This window comes from Apteryx mantelli, unplaced genomic scaffold (genome assembly GCF_036417845.1).
Source record: "Apteryx mantelli isolate bAptMan1 unplaced genomic scaffold, bAptMan1.hap1 HAP1_SCAFFOLD_34, whole genome shotgun sequence".
In the NCBI taxonomy this organism is placed as follows: domain Eukaryota; kingdom Metazoa; phylum Chordata; class Aves; order Apterygiformes; family Apterygidae; genus Apteryx; species Apteryx mantelli.
The window spans coordinates 3,330,471-3,348,045 of record NW_027118693.1 but is presented as its reverse complement, the minus strand read 5'-3'; positions in this window follow the sequence as shown (position 1 = coordinate 3,348,045).

The window sequence follows — 17,575 nt, the reverse complement described above, 5'->3', positions numbered from 1 at the left end:
CTTTTTAGGAAAATCCATCTCCTCATGTGGGACCCCAGGGAAGCTATGGCACGTTGGGTGACCAAAGCTCAGCCCAGCAGAGCACTTGGGCGCTCTTGAGCAGCTTGGTCATCCTGCTCTGGGTGGGTCCTTGTGCACCACAGTGAAGGATGTGGTGGCCCTGGGTCTTCCCATCCAGGCCCACAGCTCCACCAGCAACACAGGGTTAGGGTATGCAGGCAGATGACTAGGCTCTGCCTCAGGGTTGAGATAACTGAGCAGGGCGTGAGAAACTAGCGGCTATGAGAAATCATTGGACACTGCAGGGAACAGAATGAGACCCTGCCAAGTTCCAGACAGCACAGTGAGCAATGGCTGGATTTCAGCAGTGATTAAGGGAGAGTTATATGAGAAAAGGACAAGCTTCACACATAACTGGCGTATTAGGGATCCTCCGGGGAGTAGACTCTTGCAGCACCAGCAGTACTGAGGTAACAATATCAGAAGCACCACATGAGGCAGGGGTTACCTAGCTAACAGTACCAGAAATATTAAACTTGAGTACATAGGCAGTAAAAGTGGGACCAATGAAGAAAAAAATACTTAGAGATGGGCTGTTTATTTCAAAGGGGATAAAGCTGGAGAAAGGGAGGGATCAAGCTGCATCATGGAAGAAGCAGCATGGGAAAATGGAGGCAAAGGGAATAAAAGGGGCCAGTCATGTGTAAGCAAGCTGCTGGCAAGGACACTTGTCTGGCCAGGCTGTGTACCTGCTCTCTGCGGTGTAGCCTATCATTGTATTAAATCCTTTTCCTAGCTCTTTTCTGGGTGAGCGTGCTCGCTGTTCTGCATGAGTGCATGTGTGGAAGGCTTGCAGATGTCAAGGCAGCCAGCTACCAGAGACACCCGTGCGAGGGTGCGTGTGAGGTCTCCTGCAAGCTTTGAGTCTGATTAGCTGGTGAGCAAGAACAGGACCAGGCCGTTTGTATTGTTCATGTTTATGAGTGTTGCTCACGTCTCTGTGGTGTCTGTAAAGGTACTGTGCCCCTGCTGGAGTTGATTTTTTGGTGGTCAACCACGTCCATACAGAGTGTGTGTATGCCTCTTGGAAGTACATGCCCTGTCTCGCTGCTGGCAGGACCAGGGAACAGAGAAGCGCAGCAGTCTCCCTTCCAGTGGACCAGGAAGGAGGAATCCCTTTATTCAAAAATCCACTGGATCCAGCATCCTTTAACAGTGCAGGCCTTGGAGGTGCTACAGCCACTTGGTCTTGATGTCGAGGTCCCGCTTCTCTGTCACCTTGTGGTTCCCAAAGGGCACAGAGGCTTAGGCTTTGGGGCTGCAGCATGAAGGACCAGCTTTGGCACACATCGTTCTAGTTCCCCACTATTGATTTAAGCAATACAAATACCGAGATCTTATAAGTGTTTGGGTCAGTGATCCCCTAGAGTCAAAGGGAGTTTTGTTTTGTTTTGTTTTTTTCTGATCAGACTTTCCATCTGCCAGCCTTTATCATAAAAGTGGCTGGGGTTGGACAGGCAGTGCCATATGATCTACCCTCCATTTCTAAACCATCCACAGAAAGTAGCACTATTTAGTCAGTCTAAATAGCAGGGCAATGGCCACTGTTTTGTTGGTGGTCCATAAACAGGACAGTTGTGCTAAGCAAAACTCCGTTGTCTCAGGATCTGTTACACATTACTCTACACATCTTCATCATGTCCAAGGGTAAAAAAAAAGCTGGGGGATATTTAAGCCAAATAACTATCTCAAATATCTCAAGACCTGTTTTCTCCTTTTGCACAACAAACATTACTCTCCTGTTAAGGATGGTAGGAAGGTGTTTGGGTCGAGAAACTTTTTTGAGCTCCGTCAGGAATTCCACAAACATCTCCATAGCTGCATTATTGCCATTTCTGCCTGCTCTGAGACTGCAGATAACACGGGCACAAGAATAAGGTGCCCTAGCTGCAAGCTGATGTGTAAATCTGGGGCAGCACAAGGCCCTGGCTATTAGTCTTTAAATGGTTTGTCCTGGATTTTGTGAGAGAGGTGCCCAGTCTACATGGAAAAGCACCACAAATGTAAAAGCTGGGAATGCTTTTTCTACCATGAAAAGATCTTGAACGTCAGCCAGCACCAGTGTTTCACACCTGTGGTCGAACCCCAGAAACAGGGAAGGGCTGTATTTGCTGTGATGTGTAACGTGCAGGAAACTGGGACAAATCACATTTCTCTCCTGGAGGTAGCACTGGAAGTGGCGTGGGATGAAGAAGGGGTGGAAAGGAAAGCTCGGTGAGAACGGGAGTTCAGGAGGGTCACGAGTCTCAGGGACTTTCTGGGGTTGGCTTCACCCACGCCGGCTTGAAGGTCTCCATGGCGAGGGACAGTCTGCAAGGCACCACGCCCCACTTCTATGGTCACCTGGAGGGGACACCCTCCCTACCATCTCTATGCTCAAGTGGCTCCTCTGGGCCGGCCTCCAGTGCTTCTCTATGCTCTCCCGGCAGAGGGACACTCTGGGATTCCCCCCTCCAGCCCCTTTCTTGGGCTGCTGATGGAGACAAAATTTCAGGGCCATCTGCTCATGGCAGATAATGCCAAAGGCTGCAATGGCCCCTGGGTTGTTCGCCCACTTCTGAAAAAAAGGCCACAGCCTCCCGGGGCTCCCGTCATGTGCGCGTGCATCCCCTTGCGGAGACTCGCTCAGGCCCCGGGGCAGAGCGGGGCCCTGTGGCAGCAGCGCCCCGGCAGCAGCGTTTCCCCGCCGACACTCCCCTGCAGCACAACTTCCGCAGCCCAGGGCCAGCCCGGCGCCGCTCCCCCTCGCTCCCTGCCCTCCGCCCCGCCCCCGGCCCCAGCCGGCAGCAGCTGCCGCAGGCTCCACGCACACGAGCACACGCCGGGCCGCAGCGTCGCTCAGGGCTCCCTGCGCAGCAGCCGCCAACACCCGCCGCTGCCGCAGCTGCTTCTCCGCGGCCTCGAGAGCGGCGCCGCGGCGGGGCCCGGCGGGGGCGGGGCCGGCGGCACCAGGGCGGTGGCCATGGACACACAGGCCCTGCCCCCAGGGGGCCGGAAGTGTTGCCTCCCACGGAGCATGCGCACTGGCGCAGAGGAGGGCAGCGAGGGCCGGGCCGGGGCTGCCCAGGCCCTGCCGGGAGGGAGGGGGCGAGAGGTGGCTGGTGCCGCGTGGGGCAGCGTCTCCCGGCGCGGGGCCGCCCGGAGCCTCGAGCTGCAGCGCCGGGAGCTGCCATGCCGGGGCCGAGGGCCGAGGGCCGAGGGCTGGGCAGAGCGAGCGGCTGTGTGCACGAGGGCAATGTGACAGCCAGGACTGCTGGGTCCTGGGTCTGGGGCTGTCCTGAGCCCCAAGGCTTCTGTGCGGCCAGCTCCATCACCTCTTAGGGTGGGGGGGGGGGCATGGGAATCCATGACAGGTTTCCCTGGGAGTGGGTCCCCCTTTGGAGTCTGGCTCTGAGAGGAAAGGGGTCCTGCATCCCAGAGGATGAGGTGGCCTGCAGCTCCATGGGGCTCTCAAGACCCTGCTGTAAATGTCCATATACCATAATGAAACCTTCACCTTGTAATAACACCAAGTCCACTGGGTGTTTGGGAAAATCTCTGTTCCTTCCCCCTGGATCCTTCCAACTTGGCGCAGCATGTTTTGCGCTCAGAGCTGCCATCTTCAGATGGCCACTGCCCGTCCTCCTGCAAATTGGGCTAAACCTCTGCACCCAAAAGAACATACATTGGAGAGAGCAGATTGGAAACAGGCAGAGGTGCAATCCCCATTCAATAGGTCCTGGCTGACCCCAAGGTCTTTTCTCTGAGCTGGGGTGGGCAGTGCTGGGGTGAGCCCAACACAGCCATCTCCCCCAGCCCCCTCACGACCCCACACCACCGCTCCCTAGCCGAGCCCTAGGGCTGCCGTGGGCAGGGGGCTGGGGCAGGAGGGGCGAGAGGACACTGCCCTGCCCTGCCCTGCCCTGGGGGCAGCAGGACACTGCCTGCGGGCTCCGGTGCCACGGTCAGCCCCGGGGCCCCCACGCCAGCGCCATGGATGCCACCAGCACAGGCCCCAGCACTGCCCCCCTGTGCCCCGCACGGCCCCCAGGGCGCAGGGCAGCCAGCAGCCCCGCGGGGCCCCTGCCGCACAGCCCAGCCCCGCCGGGGTAGCGGCCGCGTCCCGGGTCCCCGCACTGCCCGCAAACACGGCGCCGCGCTGCCCCCAAGCCCCGCCGCGACCTGCGCTGCCGCCCACAACATGGCGCCCCACCGCGGGGGAGGGGGCGGACATACCCGCCAGGACAGGAGGGCCCAGCGTTGCCATGGCATCGCCCCAGTGCAGCCCTCCTATTGGCTGTCAGGAGGAGGAGGGCGGGCATCGATTTCACTGATGGCTCTGTCAGCCAATTGCAGTCCAACATGTGGAAAAAAAAAGACGTCAAAGACGTGAAAGAGGAGCGGGAGCAAAGCAGGCGAGAAGCGAGCGGGTGAGAGGGTTTGGTGGGGGCAGCGGGCGCGTTCAAATGGCGGCGGGTGCCCTCCCGCCGGGGCGGGGCAGCGGTGCTGGCTTTGCCGGGGCTGCTTTGCTGCAGGAGCTGCTGCAGGAGCTGCAGCAGGGGCTGGTGGGGCCGTGAGCAGGGGCCAGAGCGACGTGGGCCAGAGGGGGGAGCTGCCCTGCAGGCAGACGTGGCGGCCTGCCGCGAGCAGCTGGGCCGGGGCGGCTCGGTGGGGTTTGGGGGCAGGAAGCTTTGGCCCTGTGGTGGCTCTGGGATCCCTGTTAAAGCGTTTCCCTGAGGTGCTGCTGCCAGCGCAGCCCCAGGTGCTGCTCGGAGCTGCGTTTGGGAGGTGCTGGGCAAAGTGTGAGCAGGCTGCTGGTGTCCTCGCGAGGTGCCCTTCCCAATGGTGTCTTCTGTTGTGAAAACTGCATTTCCGAGTGTCTCTGAGAGAGGCTGTCCCCGCATGTCATGCCATGCCTTAGCCGTTGTTTTTGCTCCCTGCCTCTTGCTTTGCGCCGAGACCTGTGAGCCTGGCAGCAGGGTGAAGGGTGTTTGCAGAAGAGCTGTGTAAGTGTGAGCTGTTTTGCTTGTCAGGGGCCTTGAAAGTTGATGAACGGCCAGTGCTTGCACTTGCCGTTGTTCTTTCCATGCTCCTAGGTCAGGGTGAAGAGTTGCTGAATTGTGTCTCTGCTGGTTTCACCAACTGAGATGCCCTGGCCTGAGTCCTTCCGCGTGTCTCCAATTGTGAGGGCCTAAAATAGGAGAATGCTTGTTGTCCTGGATGTGTAGAGGATTTTCTGGTTTTGTTCAGCATTGGGGAAGGAAGCAGAGTTCTGAGTTGCGGGAAGGCTTCTCCCTGTGCCTGGGACATGAGGCCCTGCTGTCTTCAGTTTCACGATCGCTGTTCCCATGCAATTCTCCCATTAGAAAATGTTGCCAAGAATTACTTGCAAGCCTTTTTCCTATTGCTAAGTTTTATGGGCTACGTGTAGAGACTATGTAGGCAAAAGGTAGTCTTATTTTGGGGCTCCTAACTGATCCGTATGGGGTGTTTTGCTGCAGTATAAGCATTGTGTGGGGAGCGACATGGATCAGGGAGGCTGTTCAGTAGGTGGCTCAGTCTTGGGGGAAGGCAGGGGGAGCTGCAGGCGGCAATAGCTGCGTGGCCATGATGTGGGTAGTGAGGTCACCCCTGTGGGTAGTGAGGTCAGCACTGTCTATGAGAGCTGTGCCAGAAAATCACCAGTGTGAAATCAATTCTTTGTAAGTAGCTGATAGGCCAGCAGGAGGCACATGACTCAGCTATTGATGATGAGGTCATTTCTGCCTGAGTAGCTGATAGGCCATCTGGAGGAAGAAGGCTTGTCTGTTGCTTGTGAGGTCACTTGTGAGTGATGAACTGATTGGATCTCAGGAGCTCTGTGAGTGGAAAGTTGTTTCTGAGGTCGTTTCTACCTGAGCAGTTGATAGGGCAGCATCAGGTCCACGTCTGGGATCTGTATTTTTGAGATGATTTCAGGCTGAGGAGCTGATAAGGCAGGATTTGTCTCATGGCTGGGGAACTTATAGTGAGGTAGTTTCTATCTTGGAGGCTTCTAGGCCAGTGACAGAGACATGGCCGTGAAGGTGACTGTGAGGTCATGTCTTTCTGAGTCCCTGCTAGGCCAGCAGCAGGCAGTTAGGCATGGGCGTTGCTTGTGAGGTCTCTTTTGTCAGAGTACCTGCTAGGCGGGCAATAGTTGATGGCTGGGGAAGTTATTTGGAGGGAACTTCTGTCCCTGATAGGCCATCAGCAGGCATGTGGTGGGGATATGGACTTGTGAGGTCACCTCTATGTGAGCAGCTGAGAGGTGAGGAGAAGACACATGGCTTGGATGCTGGTGGTGAGGTCACTTCTGGGGTGGTTGTGTGTGCTCAGAGGAGGGATTGACCCCTGCAGAGCTCTACAGCAATACAGAAGTGCAACTCATTAATCAAGCAGAAGTGGATGTTCCACGTTATCTGACACAAATTTTATTCCACTCCGTCATCATGAGTTAGTACTGCTACATTTCAAATGCAGATGATGTTCTGTGGTGAGCATGGCCATGGAGTTTGCCTTTCCACTTGTTGCTAAGTAGAAGCTTGCAGTGTCCTTGCAGTCAGCTAGGGAGTGCAGCTAGACTTTTGAGGCTGCTAAATGAATGTAGTGCTGGTGTGAGCAGTGGTGTTAGTAATCTCTTCTTGCCAGGGTGTGTGTGCTTTAGAAGTTGCCCCTGTCAAAAGAGCAGGGAGCTTGTGAGATTTTCCTGCAAGGTCTGAATGCTGTCTCCCAAACACGACCCGGTATACAGACATGGTGTCAGCTGTGCCAAAAAGAGGAGTGGAACATCCCAGTGGATCTGCTGGCTGTGCTCTCAGCAATAGAGCTCAGCACAGAGGGGAGACATTTGCCCCTGCCTGTTGCGACTATGCAAGGCCAGCAGAACTGCCAGTAAGACTCCGATTCCTTCTTTCTTTCTAGGTTGCTGCACTCATGGAGGTTCCCAGTGCAGTGCTAGAGGCGCTGAGGATGGAGGCAGGATGCCAGGCTGTGTCCCTGTACCTGTCAACATCTTGGCCAGCGTCGTGAGCCCTCTGTGAAAGCAGCTGCAAGTGACTGAGAAGAGGCTACGTATGGATGCGAAGGCTTCCATAAATGCACCTGTCTTCCCTGGGTGACTTGGGGTGTGGGTTCACCTCCTGGTACCTCTGCTGTGCTGCAAATTCTACATCCCACAACTGCTGTTACTGCCAGCCCGCTCAACAAATGCTCTTGTGCCCCCTCCTTTTCCTAGGAGGTTGTGGTGCCATACAGGATGAGTCCAAGAGCCTTATAATAGATGCCAGCATGTCTTGAGTGCCTTTGTGTGAGTGCCCCAAAGCGTCTGTAGCTTGACCTGAGGAAGTCTCAGAGCTCTTGGGCTGCTGGCTCTGGGAGGGGTGAAGATGTGCCCAGGGCCAGGTTGCCCGTGGCACCCAGCCCTCAGTGCTCTGTGAAGGCAGCTGTGGAGCCCGGACTGCTGCTGCAGAGGCTGCACAGCCAGCAGAGCTGGCATTTCAGCAGCCATCCAGTGTGGGGCTGCCTCATTCCTTCGGCCTCATTTCAAAGGTTCTGCACCCTTTTTCCCTTCCCTGGGGCTCCTTGTGCAAGTAACTAAGGAAAGGAACGGAGGTTACTTTGGGTTCATGAGGCCTTCCGGACTCTCAACTGTTTCTGTGTTGTATCTGTAACTTTTATATTACTAAAGAAAATCGCCATGCCCCCATCCCTAGCTGGAGATTCCTGAGGGGATGGAGGTGGAAAGCAGCAGCCTGCTGTGCCCAAAGCAAGCAGGATCCTTCCCTCTGAAAAGAGCAGCATCACCCAAGGAGGCAGCTCTGTGCCTGATCTTGTGCTGCTCATTTGCAGAGGCCTTGTGAGCCTAGAGTGCCTTGGCCACCTTGTGGTGTTATCACAAGAGCTTCCCTGAGTGTCTGGGTTGCGGAGCCAAGGGAAGGCAGCGAGCAGAGCAGTGGCTGTGGAGTGTGCAAGTGGCAAGTGTCCTGCATGCATCTGTTCTTGCTGGCACTTGGTTGTATCTAGCAGAAGAGGCAGCTGTGTGGGGCAGAGGCAGTGTGTTTGTAGAGTAGGTGTCAGAGCAGAGGTCTGGCATCAGGTTGATGCCTGGTGCAGTGCTGAGTTGATCTGAGAGTGTCAGAAAGCCTTTGCAGTGCAGCTGCTGCCTCAGCTGATCTCTGTCCCTAGAATGCACTGGAAATGGAAGTGGCATGCTGCTGTCATTGTGCAGGTGCTGCAGTGCAAAGGCTCCCAGCTGGGACTTGATGGTACTAAAGGAAAAGCGAGACCAATCGTTCCCTTTTGTGATTTGTTGCCAGGGTGGCAGAGTGGAGCTGTCGCGTGATCTGGAGAGAGTCTTGCCAGGAGATGAAAGCCATTTGCAGAAGACTGTTCTGTGTGGAGTGATCACAGCGTAATCGAAGGACGTGAGAGTGGCCCTGGTGAGCTTCTCCTCTGTGAAGGTTTGCACTTTTCAGCTCCCTTGTGACTCAGTCCCAGATAGGGCAGCAGCAGGCAGGTCGATGCCATTTGTGCTTGTGAGGTGAGCTGTGCGTCTGAAGCTGGTAGGCCAACAGCATGCATGTAGCTTTGGTGATGATGGTGAGGTCTCTTGTGTCTGCATGCCTCATAAAGGGGGAGCAGGCCCATTGCTGCTGTTGGTGCTTTTGTGGTCAGTTGTGCATCGGTATGTGATTGGCGATCAGCATGCACATTGCTGCTGTTTGTGCTTGTTGAGGTCAATTGTGCCTTAGTCGCAAAGAGGCCAGGAGCAGATATCTGGCTTCATGGCTGCCTGTGAGGTCACTTGAGCCTGAGGACCTGACATTCCAGCTTGCTGCATATTGCTGCTGCTTGTGTTTGTGGAGTCATTCAGCCTCAGTATCTGCTAAGCCACTAGGAGCCCCATTGCTCCTTTTTTGTATTGGTGAGGTCACTTCTGTTGAGTGCCTGATAGGCCAGTGCTGGTGCTGTGGGTGCAGTTTGTGGTTGTGATGTCACTTGTGGCTGAGTGCCTGATAGGCCAGTGCTGGTGATGTGCGTGCAGTTTGTGGTTGTGATGTCACTTGTGGCTCAGTGCCTGATAGGCCAGTGCTGGTGCTGTGGGTGGAGTTTGTGTTTGTGAGGTCACTCGTGACTCAGTGCCTGATAGGCCAGTGCTGGTGATGTGGGTGCAGTTTGTGTTTGTGATGTCACTTGTGGCTGAATGCCTGATAGGCCAGTACTGGTGCTGTGGGTGGAGTTTGTGTTTGTGATGCCACTTGTAGCTCAGTGCCTGATAGGCCATTGCTGGTGATGTGGGTGGAGATTGAGTTTGTGATGTCACTTGTGGCTCAGTGCCTGATAGGCCAGTGCTGGTGCTGTGGGTGGAGTTTGTGGTTGTGATGTCACTTGTGGCTGAGTGCCTGATAGGCCAGTGCTGGTGATGTGCGTGCAGTTTGTGGTTGTGATGTCACTTGTGGCTCAGTGCCTGATAGGCCAGTGCTGGTGCTGTGGGTGCAGTTTGTGTTTGTGATGTCAGTTGTGGCTGAGTTCCTGATAGGCCAGTGCTGGTGCTGTGGGTGCAGTTTGTGTTTGTGATGTCACTTGTGGCTGAGTGCCTGATAGGCCAGTGCTGGTGCTGTGGGTGGAGTTTGTTTTTGTGAGGTCACTCGTGACTCAGTGCCTGATAGGCCAGTGCTGGTGCTGTGGGTGGAATTTGTGTTTGTGATGTCACTTGTGGCTGAGTGCCTGATAGGCCAGTGCTGGTGCTGTGGGTGGAGTTTGTGTTTGTGCTGTCACTTGTGGCTCAGTGCCTGATAGGCCAGTGCTGGTGCTGTGTTTGCAGTTTGTGGTTGTGATGTCACTTGTGGCTGAGTGCCTGCTAGGCCACTACTGGTCACATGGCTGCAGGGTTTTTTTGTGATGTCACTTGTGTCTCAGTGCCTGATAGGCCAGTGCTTGTGCTGTGGGTGCAGTTTGTGGTTGTGAGGTCACTTGTGGCTCAGTGCCTGATAGGCCAGTGCTGGTGCTGTGGGTGTCGTTTGTGTTTGTGATGTCACTTGTGGCTCAGTGCCTGATAGGCCAGTGCTGGTGATGTGGGTGCAGTTTGTGTTTGTGATGTCACTTGTGGCTCATTGCCTGATAGGCCAGTGCTGGTGCTGTCGGTGCAGTTTGTGGTTGTGAGGTCACTTGTGGCTGTGTACCTGATAGGCCAGTGCTGGTGCTGTGGGTGGAGTTTGTGTTTGGGAGGTCACTTGTGGGTCAGTGCCTGATAGGCCAGTGCTGGTGCTGTGGGTGTAGTTTGTGTTTGTACTGTCAATTGTGGCTGAGTTCCTGATAGGCCAGTGCTGGTGATGTGGGTGGAGTTTGTGTTTGTGATGTCACTTGTGGCTGAGTGCCTGATAGGCCAGTGCTGGTGCTGTGGGTGCAGTTTGTGGTTGTGATGTCACTTGTGGCTCAGTGCCTGATAGGCCAGTGCTTGTGCTGTGGGTGCAGTTTGTGGTTGTGATGTCACTTGTGGCTGAGTGCCTGGCAGGCCAGTGCTGGTGCTGTGGGTGCATTTTGTTTTTGTGAGGTACTTGTGGCTGAGTTCCTGATAGGCCAGTTGTCATGCTGTCATGCTATGAAGGTTCGATAGCAACGACTGAGACAGTAATATAATAATAATTAAAAAGATGTTTATTTCCTCACACAAGTTCTTGGATTAGTAACATCCATTAAAATAATGCGATTACTAATTTAGGAAGGATAACACAAAACCATCAGTTACTAATTTAGAACGGATAACCTGAAACCGTCGATTACTGCGTTATTAATTGGAAGGACTGCTTATCCCTACTTGAAAGCTTTCTTGTTCACTCTCCTAGTGAGAGGGCTCTCAACCTCGAGGAGTTACCTTAACCCAGCGTCCCGGGAAAAGGGGAGGGGGGGGATACTCACGGTCCAGCCGGAGAGGATGACCAGGTCGCGTTCCCGTCCCTGCTCAAACTCTCCTAGCTCCCAAGTCTCTTTTTATACGGCTGGGGCTCTGGGCAAACACTGCTTTTGCTGACTTTTAGCAAGTTTTGCAATCACAGGACTGTCTGTTTGTCTGCTTGGGAGGACCCTGCTAGCGAGGCAAGACCACAACACCTCCGTATTGTTTCTTCCCTCCCCGGGGGTCCGTGCGGATTCCAGGTGGCAGACTTCACTTCTCCAGTCTTGTTAATCATTCCGCAGCCTTGCGCATATCAGGCCTTGCGCATATCGGTTGGTAGACGACTTTAGTCAGCTCTTGTGCTTTCAGTTCTTCTGCATATCAATTGACAAACTTCAGTCCTGTTAACGCTTCACTCGCCCGTCACCAGTGCTGGTGATGTGGGTGCAGTTTGTGTTTGTGATGTCACTTGTGGCTGAGTGCCTGATAGGCCAGTGCTGGTGATGTGGGTGCAGGTTATGGTTGTGATGTCACTTGTGGCTCAGTGCCTGATAGGCCAGTGCTGGTGATGTGGGTGCAGTTTGTGGCTGTGATGTCACTTGTGGCTGAATGCCTGATGGGCCAGTGCTGGTCCTGTGGGTGCAATTTGTGGTTGTGATGTCACTTGTGACTCAGTGCCTGATAGGCCAGTGCTGGTGGTGTGGGTGGAATTTGTGGTTGTGATGTCACTTGTGGCTGAGTGCCTGATAGGCCAGTGTTGGTCCTGTGGGTGGAGTTTGCGTTTGTGATGTCACTTGTGGCTGAGTGCCTGATAGGCCAGTGCTGGTGATGTGGGTGGAGTTTGTGGTTGTGGTGTCACTTGTGGCTGAGTGCCTGATAGGCCAGTGCTGGTGCTGTGGGTAGAGATTGTGTTTGTGATGTCACTTGTGGCTCAGTGCCTGATAGGCTAGTGCTGGTCCTGTGGATGAAGTTTGTGTTTGTGATGTCACTTGTGGCTCAGTGCCTGATAGGCCAGTGCTCGTCCTTTGGGTGGAGTTTTTGTTTGTGATGTCACTTGTGGCTCAGTGCCTGATAGGCCAGTGCTGGTGCTGTGGGTGCAGTTTGTGGTTGTGATGTCACTTTTGGGTGAATGCCTGATAGGCCATTGCTGGTGCTGTGGGTGGAGTTTGTGTTTGTGATGTCACTTGTGGCTCAGTGCCTGATAGGCCAGTGCTGGTGCTGTGGGTGTAGTTTGTGTTTGTACTGTCAGTTGTGGCTGAGTGCCTGATAGGCCAGTGCTGCTGATGTGGCTGCAGTTTGTGGTTGTGATGTCACTTGTGGCTCAGTGCCTGACAGGCCAGTGCTGGTGATGTGGCTGCAGTTTGTGGTTGTGATGTCACTTGTGGCTGAGTGCCTGATAGGCCAGTGCTGGTGCTGTGGGTGCAGTTTGTGGTTGTGATGTCACTTGTGGCTTAGTGCCTGATAGTCCCGTACTTGTCACATGGCTACAGTTTGTGTTTGTGATGTCACTTGTGGCTGAGTGCCTGATAGGCCAGTGCTGGTCCTGTGGGTGGAGTTTGTGGTTGTGATGTCACTTGTGGATCAGTGCCTGATAGGCCAGTGCTTGTGCTGTGGGTGCAGTTTGTGGTTGTGAGGTCACTTGTGACTGAGGGCCTGATAGGCCAGTGCTGGTCCTGTGGGTGGCGTTTGTCGTTGTGAGGTCATTTGTGGCTCAGTGCCTCATAGGCCAGTGCTGGTGCTGTGGGTGCAATTTTTGGTTGTGATGTCACTAGTGTTTAAGTGCCTGATAGGCCAGTGCTGGTGCTGTGGGTAGGGTTTGTGTTTGTGATGTCACTTGTGTCTCAGTGCCTGATAGGCCAGTGCTGGTGGTGTGGGTGGGGTTTGTGGTTGTGATGTCACTTGTGGCTGAGTGCCTGCTAGGCCGGTGCTGGTCCTGTGGGTGGAGTTTGTGTATGTGATATCACTTGTGGCTCAGTGCCTGATAGGCCAGTGCTTGTGCTGTGGGTGGAGTTTGTGTTTGTGAGGTCACTTGTGGCTCAGTGCCTGATAGGCCAGTGCTGGTCACATGTCTGCGGTTTGTGGTTGTGAGGTCACTTGTGGCTGAGTGCCTGATAGGCCAGTGCTGGTGCTGTGGGTAGGGTTTGTGTTTGTGATGTCACTTGTGTCTCAGTGCCTGATAGGCCAGTGCTGGTGGTGTGGGTGGGGTTTGTGGTTGTGATGTCACTTGTGGCTGAGTGCCTGCTAGGCCGGTGCTGGTCCTGTGGGTGGAGTTTGTGTATGTGATATCACTTGTGGCTCAGTGCCTGATAGGCCAGTGCTTGTGCTGTGGGTGGAGTTTGTGTTTGTGATGTCACTTGTGTCTGAGTGCCTGATAGGCCAGTGCTGGTGCTGTGGGTGCGGTTTGTGTTTGTGATGTCATTTGTGGCTCAGTGCCTGACAGGCCAGTGCTGGTGCTGTCGGTGCAGTTTGTGGTTGTGAGGTCACTTGTTGCTGACTACCTGATAGGCCATTGCTGGTGCTGTGGGTGCAGTTTGTGTTTGTGATGTCACTTGTGGCTGAGTGCCTGATAGGCCAGTGCTGGTGCTGTGGGTGCAGTTTGTGGTTGTGATGTCACTTGTGGCTGAGTGCCTGATAGGCCAGTGCTGGTGCTGTGGGTGCAGTTTGTGGTTGTTTTGTCACTTGTGGCTGAGTGCCTGATAGGCCAGTGCTGGTGCTGTGTTTGCAGTTTGTGGTTGTGAGGTCACTTGTGGCTGAGTGCCTGATAGGCCAGTGCTGGTGCTGTGGGTGCAGTTTGTGGTTGTGATGTCACTTGTGGCTGAGTGCCTGATAGGCCAGTGCTGGTCCTGTGGGTGCGGTTTGTGGTTGTGAGGTGTCGGGGGAGTGAAGAGTTAACAGGACTGAAATTTGTCAATTGATATGCAGAAGAACTGAAAGCACAAGAGCTGAGGTGCACAAAGCTGTTGAACAGAGGACTTAACAGGACTAAAATCCTCTACCAACCGATATGCGCAAGGGTTGATATGTGCAGGCTGCGGAATGGCAGCATTAACAAGACTGAAGAAGTCTGCCACCTGGAATCTGCACAGACCCCCAGGGAGGGAAGAAAAAATAGGGAGGTGTTGTGGTCTTGCCTTGCTAGCAGGGTCCTCCCTAGCAGACCAACAAACAGTCCTGTGGTTGCGAAACTTGCTAAAAGTCAGCAAAAGCAGTGTTTGCCCAGAACCCCAGCCGCATAAAAAGAGACTTGGGAGCTAGGAGAGTTTGAGCAGGGACGGGAACGTGACCTGACCATCCTCTCTGGCCTGACCGTGAGTATCCCCCCCCTCCCCTTTTCCCGGGACGCTGGGTTAAGGTAAGTCCTTGAGGTTGAGAGTCCTCTCACTAGGAGAGTGAACAAGAAAGCTTTCAAGTAGGGATAAGCAGTCCTTCCAATTAATAACGCAGTAATCGACGGTTTCAGGTTATCCGTTCTAAATTAGTAACTGATGGTTTTGTGTTATCCTTCCTAAATTAGTAATCGCATTATTTTAATGGCTGTTACTAATCCAAGAACTTGTGTGAGGAAATAAACATCTTTTTTATTATTATTATATTACTATCTCAGTCGTTGCTATCGAACCTTCATAGCATGACAGCGTGACATGAGGTCAGTTGTGGCTCAGTGCCTGATAGGCCAGTTCTGAGCAAGAACAAGGACTGTGAAAAGAGCAGGGCCTGAGCTTAAGACGTCTTTGCAGAGTTCTTGTGGTTTTGATGAGAGCTTCCTTTCTTCCTGTAGTTGCTAAGGTGGAAAGTAAAAGGATGCCACAAATGGGCAGTGTCCTTACTAGAGCAAGGAGAAAGACCTGGACACACCCCTGCATGGAGAGCATTTTCAAAGGATTTACAGGTTAGGGCCCATTTTGTCAGTTTGCTTCCAATATTCCTCGACACAAGTGTCCTTATTCCTTTCTCTCAGGCCCTTGGTTAAACCTAAATGGTAAAGCCAGAGCGTAACCCTCTCATGGAGGTGTGCATTGCTGTGGAGGACAGAGGTAGATGAACATAGATTGATTTTTCCTTGCTTCTGCTTCTGGTCCATCTGTGTCCCCTGGCTGTGGGTGCTTTAGCAAATCCAAGCTTTCCCCATTCATTTCTGAACTGTGAAGAGAAAATGGATCTTCCTGTGTGATCAAACTACTTCTGACCCCCCAAGTGTTTGATAAAGACGGACAGAACAAGAGTCTCATGGATGGTGAGTGCTCTCCAAAGCCTGGAGCAGGATGTGCTTCTGTTTAAGAGCAGGTATTGTTACTGCAGCCAGGTATTTAAACTAGTTCTCTCTGAATGTCACCTTGAGAATGTTGACTTGTTCTTTCTCTCTGCAGGAGAGCTGATGTGTGCAAGCTGTGACTGAAGACAACTCGCCTGAAACTCACGTGCTAAAAGTTGAACTGGAGGACACAGAAGTCTTCTGCCACCTTGAGTTTTGCCTTCTGAAATACCAAAGCATGCTGAATGAGAATGTATTTTAGTAGGAACAGATTTGCATTTACCCTCTAGCCCCCAATATTTTCTGCTTGACATTAGTAGTAAATTGACAACAACTATTCCATGTGTTCAGTGAAAGGTGCGCTTAAGGATCTCAGTTGTGTTGTAGGAAGCTTTTGTGCACCTGACACAAAAGGGAGATGGTCCAGTAGTGATGGTAGCAGCTGAGTTTGGGAGCAAAAGAAAGGAAAAGAAGTGATTTTTTGTTGAACCCAGATTGAAGAATCCTTACAGCGTTGCCTAGTCTTTTGAAAGCAGCTAGAAGAAAACTTAGAAACCGCTTTTGGTCTCTGTTCGTGAAGCAGAACTACTTGTAAGACTCCATCTTTGTGTCAGCTGACGAAATCTTTCACCTGACTATTGCCTTGTGCCTGGTGAGGAAGTGTGCAGCTGAGACTTACTGAAAGACCTAGATCCTGAGCCCTGCTTTAGCAGGATGTTATTTCAGTGAGAAATAAAAAAAAAAGGGAGGGGGGAAACAACCCTCCTGGCTAGTTACTGGCTGAAGTGGCTTTGTAAGGTTTTTGTGAAAGGGAAAAGGCATGTTGAAAGTGAATGAGAGCCTTCAGTGTGCCAGTGGCTGTTTTAGGCGTAGTCTGAACTGCCTTCTCCTAGGGCTGACCTTTGTAGTGTCCTGCTGTTTGCAGTAACGGTGGAAGATAAATTCCTTGTGCACCCTTTGGAGCCCTTTACTTAAGACTCTTAAATAATCCCTTTGTAAGTCTTTGGGGTGTGTGTATGTTTTTTTTTGTTTTCTTGTTTGTTTGTTTTATGCTGGCAGAGCTTCCAAAGCAAGTAAGCAAATCACATCTTTTCTGGACAAGCCCCGTTCCATTGTTTATATCAAGGTAGTTTCTTTTCTGGACCTTCTCTAGAAAATTGGAGGTATGTAACTTGTGAAGGTGTCCTGAACGGTGGCCTGCAGAGAGGTCAGGTTAAATTGGTTTGCTGACAAACCATTTTCTTCTGTAGCCTGCAATTTGTAACAATGTCATGTGTACACATTTACTCTTGCCCCAAAGAGTTTTTTTTTTTAATCCTGTTTGTTTGTTATTTAAATAATAGCCCACAAGTACTTCTTTTTACATGTCTGACGTTATTATGCAGATATATGGGTTTTGTAATTATGTTTGAGTAGGTGCTGGAATTAGGGGCCTAATTTGGTCCAGTGTGGAGTCTCGACATGAAACCCCTAGCAGCTGCCTTGCTTCCGTGCTCATGAACTTTCACATGATATTCGAAAGGCCTGTTTGTCAGAGTTCGGGCTTCCTGCTCAGCAGTGAGTGTTAGGAAGCTGTCTGCACTGTCCGCCATAAACTGGCAGCCCCGTACATGTAGTTGTCCTTGAAAGTTGACTCGTGCTTTTTCTCTTAACACTTTGCCTTCCTTAAGCACGCTTGGATGCCAACAGCCATCTTGCAGCCAGTCGAACGCACACCATGGTGTTCTGATTGCCTGATTTCGTGTTGTCATCTGTTTCCCCTTGTGTCGTCAGCTCAGCTCGCTTTGAAGCCCAGCACCTTCAAGACCTTCCAGGCTCCTGTCCTAGGTGCCTTGGTGTGGGCAATGCCTGCTGTGGTTGGCTCCTTCCTCGGAGATATTCAAGCCATCTGGACACAGTCCTGGGCAACATGTGCTAAGTGACCCTTCCTGAGCAGGAGGGTCGGACTAGATGATCTCCAGAGGTCCCTTCCAACCTCAACCATTCAGTGATTCTGTGAACTCTAGGATAAAAAGCAAAGATAAATTCATATACTTCAGGAATCTCTGTGGACGTCTGGGGTTTTTTTGTTTTTTTTGTTGTTGTTGTTGTTTTTAAACTTGTCCTGGGCCATGAATCAACATGTTAACAGAGAGACAAAGTAGGCCATGAACTGAATTTAAAAGTACAGGTTTTCTTCTTGTCTTAAAATATGCATCCATTTTCTCATCTCTCTTAGACTGACAGATATAGGCCTAAAAGAGAATGTGCCTCTTGTGAAAACAGGTAAAACTAGATGGTTGGATTCCAGCAATGCTTCCTTGCTTTCTGCATCATAGAACTGCATGCTCATCTTTTGTGTCCATGCAGAGCCTTGATACAGTTACTGT